This window comes from Polyodon spathula, chromosome 50, assembly GCF_017654505.1.
Source record: "Polyodon spathula isolate WHYD16114869_AA chromosome 50, ASM1765450v1, whole genome shotgun sequence".
In the NCBI taxonomy this organism is placed as follows: domain Eukaryota; kingdom Metazoa; phylum Chordata; class Actinopteri; order Acipenseriformes; family Polyodontidae; genus Polyodon; species Polyodon spathula.
In genome coordinates this window covers 898060-913050 of record NC_054583.1, presented here as the reverse complement: position 1 = coordinate 913050, position 14991 = coordinate 898060, and the positions used below count along the sequence as shown (strand labels likewise).

The 14991-nt window shown below is 42.9% G+C and overlaps 1 protein-coding gene across 1 annotated transcript in view; it reads right to left on the bottom strand.

Moving 5' to 3' along the window:
• LOC121306749 (serine/threonine-protein kinase TAO2-like) overlaps nucleotides 1–7148 on the bottom strand; it is a 71193-nt gene extending 64045 nt beyond the window's left edge. The window contains exon 1 of the mRNA XM_041238655.1: nucleotides 6779–7148. The gene's annotated coding sequence lies outside the window, so the exon portion shown is untranslated. The remainder of the gene's footprint in view (nucleotides 1–6778) is intronic.
• Nucleotides 7149–14991: the final 7843 nt, after the last annotated feature.

The window sequence follows — 14991 nt, the reverse complement described above, 5'->3', positions numbered from 1 at the left end:
TATTCATGTCATCATTAAAAAGTTACACTGTAGATGACACAAACATTAAAATATTAATAAGTGACACATTAGATTTTGTAATGTAATTGCTTGATCTGGAATCAAACTAATTTAGGCTACTAGTGCAAGCTATCTATATGCTGTTTTAAAATATAACGGTGTTGATAATCCGCTTCTGGCATTGCGTGTCACTCCTCACCCAATCAGATTTCAATGTGATAATTGGCCACGTCTTGCATTGACTGTAATTTTACAGCCAATTATGTTTCAGTACAACTAGAGGGTCAGTCACATGACGTAAACACCAAATGCATCACGTGACAGAGGGGGAGGCGAGGCGGGGCGAGGCAGCACAGGAGCCCTGCAGAGCCTGTTCAGCTAAAACAAACCTCAAAACTAACTTCACATGCGCAATTAGGAATTTTTTTCTTTCCCCCAAATCTGTAAGCCCGGCGGCTGCCTTTTTTGAACCGGTGGGGCGGCGGGCCTGTAGAATGGTAGGGGAAACACTGCGATAGAGTATTTATTTTTTTATATTTATATATTTGTATATATATAAATATAATTATATATAAAAAAAATATTTACTGTCACAAAGGGGATGGTAAATATATATACCATCCCCTATATATATATATATATATATATAAACACACACATACACACGTATAACTTTGTATGTTAATTCCTTTCCCACTTCCCGGTTGATTCTCTGTTGTCCGGTTACTAAAATTGTTAATAAAGTTTTAGAGCCATTCACGTGACTCAGGTGTGGTCGCCATGGTAACGTTAGGGGTGGTCGTTCCATACATTAGCTTGATTCGGTGCAGGAAAAGTAAAAAATACTCACAGTGGAAACTCTTCCAGCAAGCACAGCTGACAGGGAAAGTAGGTTTGCATACCTGTCAACATTAGGTTTTCAAAATAAGGAAGCTTTTGTAAACTGTGACAGTGGCCTGAATTTAAGTGAATACCTTCATAACACAAAGGCATCCAACTATTCCCCTTTGTAACCTGGTGGTAGAATGAGACTGTGATGCGCTGCTCCTGTAATGGCTTTTTACGAGTACAAAACTGAAACCGATAATAGCAGAGCAATTTATATTTTAAAAAATTGATGTTTGTTTAATCGTTCTGATTATGTGTTTTAAAACGTTAAACGATAACACATAGCTGAATTTTTTTTTTTTTTGTGTACTTTACATGTTTTGAGATGACAATATAAAAAAAGCACGTAATTCTCACAGTAATACAGCACCGGTAAAAAATTAAAGTTGCTTTCCCTCAGATATTTCTGTATGTTTTAGTAGTTGGACATGTACAGAAGTACCTGACAGCAGTTAAATGGAGATTAAAATATTTACATATTAATTGGATTGTTCGGGAACGTGGAAATTAATTACCTACCTGCTTAACTTTTTTCGTGGAACAGTATTTGAAAGGCATCAGCTGCAATGTTTTCAATGTTCAAGTATTCCTTTACAGTTCACACACAAGTACATTTAAGAGTGTTTATACACTCCAGAAAAAAATCTATCTATATATCTATATCTATCTATCTATCAATCTATCTATCTATCATTTTTCAAACAACTATTTTGCAAAACAACTACCGGTACTTGGCAATGCTTGGTAATTATCTGACAATTTATCTGAAACTGAAGATCTTGTTTGAGAGATTTTTGGAAACGGGGCCGCGCACAGTGATCAAGTTGCTCGTTATCAACACAAAATATTTAGGGTCAGGTGGAAAAAGATAGGGTAGGTCAGACAACCGGAACCACACATATTCATTTAGCCTTATAGAGAAAGAATGGAAAAAAAAAACAAAACAGGCAAATGCTATTTTTATATCTGAAAAACTCCCAAGTTCTGGTTATTATAGTTGTACTCTTAATGTTACTTAAATTTACTAGCAAAGGTGTTCCACACTGCACTGAAACTTCCTTAAAGTAAGTGATAAATGTGTTGACATGAGGTGGGGTCATAGGGAACCTTCTGTGCATCTTGAATTTAATGAACCCGTCAAGCTGCAAGATAGATCCGTCCCTATGAATCACTAATTGACTACGTTCCCTGTTAAATAAAACCAGAACCCTACAAATGATATTCTACTTTTGTGTGTGGCGGGGAGGGCAAGGTTGCCAGATTTCTGCAGAGTTTATAGCCCAATTATTTGTCTTAACTGAAAGTGAGCTTATTAACACACAGGCCTCTGCATAAAAAAAAACAAATCAAAAGCTTTCATAAGAAGAGATGCCTGGTATAAATTAGATAGAAACTACAAGCCCCAGTACAGCTCATCCACACGTCACTGTCAACAAATGCGTACGGAAGCCCTGAAGGGACAAATCAACATTCATACCAGCAACTGAATTACAGCGTGATCCCTTTATTGAAACCCTAACGCTGGCACCGTATCCCAAACAATATTGCAAACATGAAAACAGTTTCAATCTTTTAAAGCTATACCACCAATCTAATTACAATATCAACCCAAACTCCTTAAGATTTCCTGCGGCTGTGTTTTTAAAGTAGCCCAAATACCGCGGGGAAACCGCGGACCCGGTAACGCTGGGGGAGGAGCGAGTAGGTGTAAAAAGGACAAGTACATTTTTCTAACATTTTGTCCCTTGGACAAGTTTTTTTTTCAAATAAATTTCCACCCCCTGCCACCTTTAAAGTCCATTCTCTTACCTCTTATTAACTTTATTAACCATCACTGCCCCCCTTTTTTTTTTTTTTTTTTTTTTTTTAAGATTACAGTTTGCCTGGAGGAGGTGTCTGTGTGTGAATGTTTAACTCTGAGGTAAAACCTGGCCTGGGTGACACTGCTGTGCAATAGGAGTCTGATTCCCACCCCTGCTACAAAAAAGGAAATAAAACTGAACCAGGTAACTACAGACCAGTAAGCCTGACTTCTATTATATGCAAACTTATGGAAACTATAATAAGATCCAAAATGGAAAAGTACCTATATGGTAACAGGGTCCTGGGAGACAGTCATCACGGTTTTAGGAAAGGGAGATCGTGCCTAACTAACTTGCTTGATTTTTTTGAGGATGCAACATCGATAATGGATAATTGCAAAGCATATTATATGGTTTATTTAGATTTCCAAAAAGCTTTTGACAAAGTCCCGCACAAAAGATTAATTCTCAAACTGAACGCAGTTGGGATTCAAGGAAACACATGTACATGGATTAGGGAGTGGTTAACATGTAGAAAACAGAAAGTACTGATTAGAGGAGAAACCTCAGAATGGAGTGTGGTAACCAGCGGTGTACCACAGGGATCAGTATTAGGTCCTCTGCTATTCCTAATCTACATTAATGATTTAGATTCTGGTATAGTAAGCAAACTTGTTAAATTTGCAGACGACACAAAAGTAGGAGGCGTGGCAAACACTGTTGCAGCAGCAAAGGTCATTCAAAATGATCTAGACAAGATTCAGAACTGGGCAGACACATGGCAAATGACATTTAATAGAGAAAAGTGTAAGGTACTGCACGCAGGAAATAAAAATGTACATTATAAATATCATATGGGAGATACTGAAATTGGAGAAGGAATCTATGAAAAAGACCTAGGAGTTTTTGTTGACTCAGAAATGTCTTCATCTAGACAATGTGGGGAAGCTATAAAAAAGGCCAACAAGATGCTCGGATACATTGTGAAAAGTGTTGAATTTAAATCAAGGGAAGTAATGTTAAAACTGTACAATGCACTAGTAAGACCTCATCTTGAATATTGTGTGCAGTTCTGGTCACCTCGCTATAAAAAAGATATTGCTGCTCTAGAAAGAGTGCAAAGAAGAGCGACCAGAATTATTCCGGGCTTAAAAGGCATGTCATATGCAGACAGGCTAAAAGAATTGATTCTGTTCAGTCTTGAACAAAGAAGACTACGTGGCGACCTAATTCAAGCATTCAAAATTCTAAAAGGTATTGACAGTGTCGACCCAAGGGACTTTTTCAGCCTGAAAAAAGAAACAAGGACCAGGGGTCACAAATGGAGTTTAGAAAAAGGGGCATTCAGAACAGAAAATAGGAGGCACTTTTTTACACAGAGAATCGTGAGGGTCTGGAATCAACTCCCCAGTAATGTTGTTGAAGCCGACACCCTGGGATCCTTCAAGAAGCTGCTTGATGAGATTCTGGGATCAATAAGCTACTAACAACCAAACGAGCAAGATGGGCCGAATGGCCTCCTCTCGTTTGGAAACTTTCTTATGTTCTTATTTCACACAATTCAAGATTAAGTGCTGAGCAGGCTTGACCTTGAGAGCAGAGCGTCGATCTCACACACACTTCCTATACGTCCTGTTTTTCTAGTTGCAAGTTCCTTTTCTAATTTCCTGTTTAGAATTTCAAACGGCCTTTAGCAAAACAAACAAAACAAAAAAATCCAGTGCGACTCCAGTTTGAGTCTTAGCCAAGTCAAAACATGCACTTCTACGGACTTTAAAACTGAAGTCTGACACCCAGACAGCCTCCACACCCCCCCAGATTCTGACACTCTCAATAACCTGAGCTGAAGAAGGTCCTGGGTAAGTTTCATCACCATCGAACAAGTGCTTCTCTAGCTATATGTAATGTAAGTGTGGCATACAGACAGACAGACTCCACACACACCAGATTCTGATAAACAATTCACAGGAACTCAATCAGCTTACTCCAAAACTTGTCTCGACATGAACATGAAAGTAAAGAGATGAAAACAAAATCTGCATATCAACCTTCCAATAAAAGAAATTGCAGCCGAACACAAGACAAGAAACCAGAGTGCTGGGATAGGCCAGGCTGCTCAGCTGAAGCAGTTCCAATAGGAGGGACTCTGTCTTAGTGCTGCACTATTGAGACGTACCTTTGCTGGCCCTGTGGGCACAAAATGAACAAATGAAGTGAATACTGGGCTTGGATTTAAATCAGTTAATTCCAACACACACACACCCCTTAAAATTAGGGTTAGGTGTAAGGTTGGGGATTGGGGAACAGTGGTATGGAGAACATGCAGCAGCCCTGAGAGAACGCTTCAGGTTTCTGATAGAATGTAGTTCAGTTTCACACTGGCCAGCGTTTCTGCACCAAGGGAACAACGCGGTGCACCTCTGCCAAGTATTGACCAGACCTCACCCTGCTGCTAAGCTGTCAATTGGGGACCTCTGAAGTTTGTTTGAGACATAGCCTGCCACCACCTTTAATACATCGCGTTCGAAGCTGCAGGAGTGCAGGGCACGAAATAAAGACTCCCGTTGCATAGCAGTTTGAGCACACCTGAGCTTGTTACCTAGACACACTGGGGGGCTGATCAAGGTGGTAGTAAAACCTGGCCTGGATCACACTGCTGTGCAATAGGAGTCTGATTCCACAGCAGAGAAAATGAAAATAAACTCTCCAAAAACAGTTAAAATATATTTAAGATCTACCAAAGCATGAACACAAACAGCAGTTTGTTAAACAGTAATAAGACATTCGAGACAGATTTAGATAGACAAATGGAGACAGACACACAATTAAGCGATGGTCTCCTATACTTTAAAATACATATTATATAACAGAAATTGATGAGCGCTATCATTTGACAAACAGCTGCCTTACAATGTTTTACACACAGTTTGTGTCTATGCACACTTCAGCAGGGATGGGAATAAGACCCCTATTGCATAGCACTTTCACCCATGCCTGGTTTTTATCTGATCAGCCACAGTGTGTCTAGGTAACAAGCTCAGGTGTGTCATTATTAAACTCATAGTGAAACCAGGACTGGACCAACTACTCTGCAACGGGAGTCTTATTTCCATCCCCTCAGATCACACACATATAGACAAGACGTACCGGTAGACTTAAATGAAGCCAGCATCGACAATGGAGGGTGTATCGCTTGATCAAGAAGGAACGGCTTTGGGGGGGGGGGGGGGGGGAAGGGGGGGGGGGGGTTGCGAATTGAACATCGACTTGAACATCATGCTATAACTTTATTAAAATTGTATTTTAACGTTTAATGATTTACAATGCGACCAAACCCCCGAAATAAATCGAAAAGTTATCAATAGCACCCCCTTTATTAATATTATTATTATTATTATTACCACCATCAAATTACAGACATGCTAACCGTTAATTTGTATTAATTAACGGTTCAAACGGATTACCGACCCCTGTCACAGCCCGATAAACAGTGTTAAAAATATATATCTATATATATAAAAACAAAGACATGTTTTAACATGACAAGAGCTCGAAATAAGCGCTTAGCAAGCAATGACTGACAGTACGATGCGAAAAAGACAAGCATGACTGTTATTTTTTTTTTTTTTTTATAAAAACGCCCCCCCCCACTCGCAGCCAGGAATTAAAACATCAAACGCTTTCTTTTAGGAGCGTCGGTCGTATTTTTGAGTTTGCGAATTTAGGCCCCGAGCTTAGCGCTTACATCTATGACTGGCATCGTTGGAGTGGGGTCGCTGTCTGGCGTGTTGTATATATAATGTACATAACATTATACACACACACACACACATATATATATATATATATATATATATATATATATATATATATATATATATATATATATATACTGTAAATAAACAGTGGGGAAATAAATAGATGCATAAGCACAAATCTGCCAAATATATAATGGTAGTATTATATTGCTAGTCGATTAAAAATGATATTTTATATTATATATATAAACAGCTGACAGCTTGCAAACATGCATGCAAGTCAGTATAAGAGCGTTAAACACACAGCTGCTGTTATATAGATACACTCACCCCGCTTGCAAACGCCTTTTTCCGCTACTTGTATTTCTTTCTTTGCGTCGATCGCGTCTCAGAATCTCAGATCCATTTTCTCTCTCTCCTCTCTCCTCTCCTCTCCTCTCCCTCTCTCTCTCTCTCTCTCTCTCTCCTCTCTCTCTGTTTCTCCGCCGCTTTGTTTCGAGGCGCGATCCGATTGCAGATTCTTGTTTTATTATTATTTATATGTATTATATGTCTATATTACAGGCGTCTGCTCGACCTGAGTCGCTGCTCGTCGTTAATCGGGAGCGCTGCTTCTCCACCCCGCCTCGCCTTCATCTCTTTTTCTCTTCCTCTCTTTCTTTCTTTCTTTCTCTCTCTCTCTCTCTCTCTCTCTTTTTTTTTGTTCAGAAATTCAAGATGGCGGCGCGGGCGGGAGCCGGCCGGAAGCCGGAAACGAAGGTCAGCCGAGGTGGTTTCCGGGAAAAGGTGAAGGCAGTGAGGGAAGCGGCGGTGTTGGGGCGGTCGTGACGTCATCGACGCCGTTAAACGTGCGCCCTGCGCGTTCAAACAAACAAACAAACAAACAAACAAACAAACAAACACACTGGCGTTTGAAATCTAACATGAAATACTCCAAATCAGAGCTTCTCAAACTCGGTCCTGGGGACCCCTCTGCTGTGGCTGCTGGTTTCCATTCCAACCCAGCTCTTAATGACTCAACTAGACCCTTAACTGAACTGATAATGTGCTTAACTAGACCCTTTTACTTGTTTTCAGCTCTTAAACAGTTGCATATTTCAAGTTAGCTGTAACATTTGATAAGTAACTTGAACTGCAACTGTTCAAGAGCTGAAAACAAGTAAAAGGGTCTAGTTAAGCACATTATCAGTTCAGTTAAGGGTCTAGTTGAGTCATTAAGAGCTGGGTTGGAATGAATACCAGCAGCCACAGGGGGTCCCCAGGACCGAGTTTGAGAAGCCCTGCTGTAGCCAGGCCTTCTACTATTGTGGCTTCCAGTAGATTTTTGGGGTGTCGTTTTGTAGTTTCTTTGTCTATGATGTTAAATAAAACATCTGAATTATGTTCATATAGGTCAGGTTTTTTTTTAATCATGTCTTCTAGGCTAGGGGATGGAACATTTTTGGTCATAACTGTACAATATAATCCCTTCTTCTTGGTGTCTGTGTTAGTTTACTGCACTCTGAAAAGAGTTTCATTTCATTAAAGCTCCAGACAGACAGAAAGACAGAGCCCCCCAATCCTGTTTAGTTTGACTCTACAATATAATCCCTTCTCCTTGGTGTCTGTGTTAGTTTACTACATTCTGAAAAGAGTTTCATTTCATTAAAGCTCCAGACAGACAGACAGACAGACAGCCCACAATCCTGTTCAGTTTGACGCTACAATATAATCCCTTCTTCTTGGTGTCTGTGTTAGTTTACTGCCTCTGAAAAGAGTTTAGTTTGCTCCAGACAGACAGAGCCCCACAATCCTGTTCAGTTTGACGCTACAATATAATCCCTTCTCCTTGGTGTCTGTGTTAGTTTACTACATTCTGAAAAGAGTTTCATTTCATTAAAGCTCCAGACAGACAGACAGACAGAGCCCCACAATCCTGTTCAGTTTGACGCTACAATATAATCCCTTCTCCTTGGTGTCTGTGTTAGTTTACTGCACTCTGAAAAGAGTTTTGTCTAATTAAAGCTCCAGACAGACAGAGTCCCACAATCCTGTTCAGTTTGATGCTACAATATAATCCCTTCTTCTTGGTGTCTGTTAGTTTACTACACTCTGAAAAGAGTTTCGTTTCATTAAAGCTCCAGACAGACAGACAGACAGACAGAGCCCCACAATCCTGTTCAGTTTGACGCTACAATATAATCCCTTCTCCTTGGTGTCTGTGTTAGTTTACTGCACTCTGAAAAGAGTTTCATTTCATTAAAGCTGCAGACAGACACACACACACACAGACAGACAGACACAATCCTGTTCAGTTTGATACTGCAATATAATTACTTATTGATGTCTGAGCCCGTTAACAGAAACACCCTTTCAGTTTCACTAACGTATCGCTACACTGCATTAAAACGGCTGCACAATGCATGCTCTGCATCCAAACCCGTTGGTTCGTTTTTTTGGCTCCAGTTGCATTAGCCAAGCAGGCTGAGCCACAATGGCGCCTGGAGCCGAGCAACCGGTTTCCATGGAAACGCCACCGCGCTGCAATAAACTTTAAAGGGATTTTAAACTTGTATTGTTAAACTAAAAAAAAAAAAAAAAAAAAAAGAGAAAAGTACTCATGCATTTTAATCGTTTTACAAATATGTAATATTTTAAGTGCGGTGTTGTAATTATTTATTTCATTTTTTTAATGTTTAAATTCTTATTTTATAATTTTGTGGTTCGTTCAAATTATACGTTGTCGGGAAATTTTGTTTACTTTCGATTTTCCTGTTTTGCTCTAACGTGTACGAGACTTTAGCACAAGAGGAATATCTAGGGTAACTATTTCAGTAATTAATATTTTGTTTTATTAGTATTATTTACGGTAATTTAAAAAAACAACAATTAATAACGACATAGCCTGCCGCAGGAAGAAAGTGTTTCACTTGTATTTGTGGTTTTTTATTGTTTTTTTTTTTTACTGCTAAAACAACAAAACAAAATAATATTTGATGCTTGCTTTATTAGTAGTATGTGTTATCAGCCTATTATTATTATTATTATTATTATTATTATTATTATTATTGGCAGTGCAGTCCTAAATAGGACATGACAGACTGACAGGTGTAGTCTCCCAGTTGTATGAGAGTTGCAGCTGTAATTTGGGGAGGTCGGCAGGATCTGTATTAATGATGTCAGTGCAGACACACACAGGGGAAAGGTGGAAACTAACGAGCTTCATTTCAGTCCGCTTTCATTTATTTCAGGACTTTTCGGATAAAAAGCCCTTCTTCCTCTGTGTCGGAAAAAAAGTAAACCTCTGTGGATGAGGCCAGTGGTTCGAAAGTTTCTAGTTTGCAGATAAACTCGCGTTCCCTTTGTTTCTGAGCAAAATTTAGTTCCACCGCACTGACTGATCCCACGGGTATTCATGTCTTCAGCAGTGTGATCGTCTGTTGGTTCCTCAGCCTCCTTTCCATGGAGAATTCGGAAGACGGCTGGAAGGCGGAGTTGGAGGTTGGGGAGGAGAGCGAAAGGTCCTTGCCTGCGCCCCCTGTCCCCCCTGGAAGCGAGGGGGAGACCCCTGAAGAGGGGGACCCCCAAGAACTCTGCTCCCAAGTGGGGGAGCTGATGTCGGCCACCTTCTTCATGCTGCAGACAGCAGGAGAGTCTCTCCGCGCAGCTGAGGTGAGCCTGCAGCAAATCTCAATTGGTTTGTGGAATACGTTTATACGAGTCAGTTGATGCATTTTTGCTAGTAGCCGATATAAGCGGGGATGGAAATAAGACTATTGCACAGCAGTTTCCCCCATTCCAGATTTTATGACAGGCTTGATAAGCCACAGTGTGTCTGGCAACAAGCTCAGGCGTGACTGTGCTTTTTGGGTTACCAACTCCGTCCCACAGCTTAGATGTTTGGCGTTAGTTTTATAAAGTCGCTAAGTAGTTTTTTTCTCCTTTAAAAAAAGTAGGTGTTAATGAATCGTGCGCCTCTCTCCCAGCTCGCCTCTCAGCTCTGCTCCAACGCCGTCTCCCTTGCCAGGGCCTCCCAGCTAGCAGCTCAACACAACCACAGCCTCGCTCGAACCCTGAGCCACAGGCTGGGACTGCCGACCAACAGCCAGGATCCAGACGGTCGGCCTGTCTGTCTGTCTCAGTGTGTCTGTTTGCGTCTTTCTGTCTTTGTGTTTGAGTCTGTGTGTCTCAGTGTGTGCCTCTATCTGCATGTAGGTCTGTCTGTCTGTCTGTCTCTCACAGTGTTTTCACTGTTTTGTTTTCAGACGTTGAAGAGGTTGGTGTGAACAATCACAGGTTCAGACAGCACAGAGCGCAAGTTAGATTCCCCAGCACAGCGTGAGTGGAGTGAACTGGGAGGAGTGGGGGGACTGGGAGAGGCTGGGGGAACTGGAAGGGAGTTGGAAGGGACTGGAAGGGAGTTGGAAGGGACTGGAAGGGAGGCTGGCTCTATTGTAGACACCCTGTTCCACAGTTAAAGACAAACTGGTGAGGGGTTACAGTGTCTCCCCCCTGGTAAAGACATGGCCAAGTCGCATTGGCTCTGGCACCCCCGTGGGTTAGGGAGGCAAAACTGGCCACAGCACACCCTGCTGACCAGGCAACCAGCAAGCTCAGAGCGGACGCCTGCAGAGGCCGGTAGCTCGCTTGAGCTCCTGGGTGTGGAAGAGGGAGCTGGCTCAGCCGTGGGATCGGAGGACGCCTGCTGAACCTTCAGTTCCCCTGAGCAGCGGTGTGGGGAATTGCTGCGATGAGGGGAAAAAATTATTGGACATTCTAAATTGGGGGAAAAAAATCAGTTAAACTAATTGGGCACACTAAATTAAAAAAAAAACAACTTACAGACACGCTAGGAAAGTTTTTGCCTAAAATCAGAAATGCTCCCTGTTTCTTTTTCTTTCTGCAGGAACTACCTGCCTTGCTCGGACTCAGTAATTCCTGAACAACTGAACCACCTCCATCTCAACTGTGTCCATTTCACTGAGGCCGTGAGTTCACTGAGATACAGTACCCATTTCAGAGGGTCCATTTGATCAGTCTGCAATCCCTGATAAGAGACATTAAGAGACGTTATTAAAGCTATTACTGTCACACTACATTTCTGCATATATCTAGAGAACCAACTATCCCACTGTCATGAAAATTGGTATCAACATTATTCAACAGAAGGTATTGAGAGTGTCCGATTCTAGGGATATAGGGGGTGTCTGTCTGTCTGTCTCTCTGTCACACTTACATGTATCTTGAGAGCTCAAGAAGTAAATCTTTTTTTTTTTCATCGCTGGTGCGCGGTGAGCCGAGGACACCCTGGCTGACCTAGACCCCTCCTCCCCCCGACGACGCTCACCCTAACCCATCCACGGTCGGCTGTGGAATAGCCCAGACTCGAACTGGCGACGTCCAGGCTGTAGGGGGCATCCTGTGCTCACGCAGACGCCTTTACCAGGACACCTAATTTGCTTAATTATCTAAGAAGGTATCGTGAATAGCACTAAAGGGATTTGAGAAAACTCGGTGAGATGGGATTCTACCCGGTTGTGCGACAACTGTTGATATAGGTGCACAGTCACTGACACGTCACGGCTATGTCTGATTCTGAAGACTGTACAGCCGGCACCAGTACCACCGGGGGGGGGGGGGGGGGGGTGCATGTTATTCTAACCTGCGTATCCCCTGCTGTGCGTCACAGGAGCCCTGCTGTGCCTGTATAGAGATGGGGGCGCTCTCTGTCTCAATTGTCATTAATAGTACTGTATTACAGTTTTATACTGTTCTGTACATGCTGTTAATATAGGTCATGGTCATTAACTTTTTTTTGTCACACTGGTAGCTTTGATTCTGAATGTGTAGCCGAGGCGATGGGGGATGGATGATGTCACTGACAGGCTGGTTTATATGGCTGGGATGGATGGGTGGATGTCACTGACAGGCTGGTTTATATTGCTGGGATGGGGGGTGGATGATGTCACTGACAGGCTGGTTTATATTGCTGGGATGGGGAGTGGATGATGTCACTGACAGGCTGGTTTATATTGCTGGGATGGGGGGGGGGTGGATGATGTCACTGACAGGCTGGTTTATATGGCTGGGATGGGGGGTGGATGATGTCACTGACAGGCTGGTTTATATGGCTGGGATGGGGGGTGGATGATGTCACTGACAGGCTGGTTTATATGGCTGGGATGGGGGGTGGATGATGTCACTGACAGGGGTGGATGGTTTATATTGCTGGGATGGGGGGTGGATGATGTCACTGACAGGCTGGTTTATATTGCTGGGATGGGGGGTGGATGATGTCACTGACAGGCTGGTTTATATGGCTGGGATGGGGGGTGGATGATGTCACTGACAGGCTGGTTTATATGGCTGGGATGGGGGGGTGGATGATGTCACTGACAGGCTGGTTTATATTGCTGGGATGGGGGGTGGATGATGTCACTGACAGGCTGGTTTATATGGCTGGGATGGGGGGTGGATGATGTCACTGACAGGCTGGTTTATATGGCTGGGATGGGGGGTGGATGATGTCACTGACAGGCTGGTTTATATGGCTGGGATGGGGGGTGGATGATGTCACTGACAGGCTGGTTTATATGGCTGGGATGGGGGGTGGATGATGTCACTGACAGGCTGGTTTATATTGCTGGGCTGGTTTATGGGGGGTGGATGATGTCACTGACAGGCTGGTTTATATGGCTGGGATGGGGGGTGGATGATGTCACTGACAGGCTGGTTTATATGGCTGGGATGGGGGGTGGATGATGTCACTGACAGGCTGGTTTATATGGCTGGGATGGGGGGGTGGATGATGTCACTGACAGGCTGGTTAATATTGCTGGAATGGGGGGTGGATGATGTCACTGACAGGCTGGTTTATATGGCTGGGATGGGGGGTGGATGATGTCACTGACAGGCTGGTTTATATTGCTGGGATGGGGGGTGGATGATGTCACTGACAGGCTGGTTTATATGGCTGGGATGGGGGGTGGATGATGTCACTGACAGGCTGGTTTATATTGGCTGGGATGGGGGGTGGATGATGTCACTGACAGGCTGGTTAATATTGCTGGAATGGGGGGTGGATGATGTCACTGACAGGCTGGTTTATATTGCTGGGATGGGGGGTGGATGATGTCACTGACAGGCTGGTTTATATGGCTGGGATGGGGGGTGGATGATGTCACTGACAGGCTGGTTTATATGGCTGGGATGGGGGGTGGATGATGTCACTGACAGGCTGGTTAATATTGTTGAGATGGGGGATGGATGATGTCACTGACAGGCTGGTTTATATGGCTGGGATGGGGGGTGGATGATGTCACTGACAGGCTGGTTTATATTGTTGGGATGGGGGATGGATGATGTCACTGACAGGCTGGTTTATATGGCTGGGATGGGGGGTGGATGATGTCACTGACAGGCTGGTTAATATTGTTGAGATGGGGGATGGATGATGTCACTGTCGCTGGTTTAACTAATTTATTTTTTCTTCAATAGGATGACGAGATGACGGACGAGGAGCAAGTGAGGTCGCTGCGCGGGAGGCGGAGCCTGTCTCACCATCGGCAGCTGGACATGGTCAGGAGGGAGGAGACTAACAGGGACGGAGCTCATTACATCACCCAGCGGCGCCGATCGCCACGACGATCCCCCTCAGGGGGGCTGCTCTCCCCCCTCATCTCCGGGAATGAGGTCAGCGTGCTCAAGGTACCCCAAACCCTAACCTGTGCCATTCCTTATTAACTGCACGCGTCATTGTACTTGCAATTGAACTTTGGCACACTTTAGTAATTGTAAGCCATGTAATTGAGGCAAAGGGAACTCAACCCCTGAGGTGCACTTCTGCCGAGACTGATTTCCTTTCACTTTCTAACTGAAACGTCCTCCACTCCTTTCTCCCCCCCCCTCTCTCCTCAGCCGATCAGCTGCTCCCCCTCGAGGCAGGGCTGTCACGGGATTCAGAAGGTGGTGCAGAGAGGCAGAGGGAGAGAGAGGTTGCTGGCGGAGAACACTGACAGCGACGGGGAGACGTCAGCCCAGCACAGCGCCCCCTAGCCCCGGAGGAGCGAACTGCACTGAAACCTAGAGGCGCTCACAATCAGATATTAGTTTCATTTATTCATTCATTTGTATTTTGTGGTTTGTTATTTATCTATGTATTTGCCGCCCCCAAAATCCCCAAAAAGATTTAGTTCAATATTACGTTTTTTTACACCAAAATATTCCTAGTATTTTACAAAACTCAATTTGTATAATTTATTTTTTAACCTAATTTTTATTACCTTTTTTTTAAATTTTTACCAACTTTAACCTGCATTTTAGATTTAGATTTAAATACATAAATTTAAATGTTATCCCCAAATTAAAAAAAAAAAAAAAAAATATATATTTTTTGCTGATTCTTTAAAAATACATTTATAAAACATGGAAAATACATTATTTACACTTTATTATTGTTTTCAATTAAACTCAAATATTTCTATATTTATTTAAAGGGAAATAAAATGCTTTAACTTGTATTAATTAGTCTCTGAAGTGAACAACCTCACTGCAGCCACCAGAGG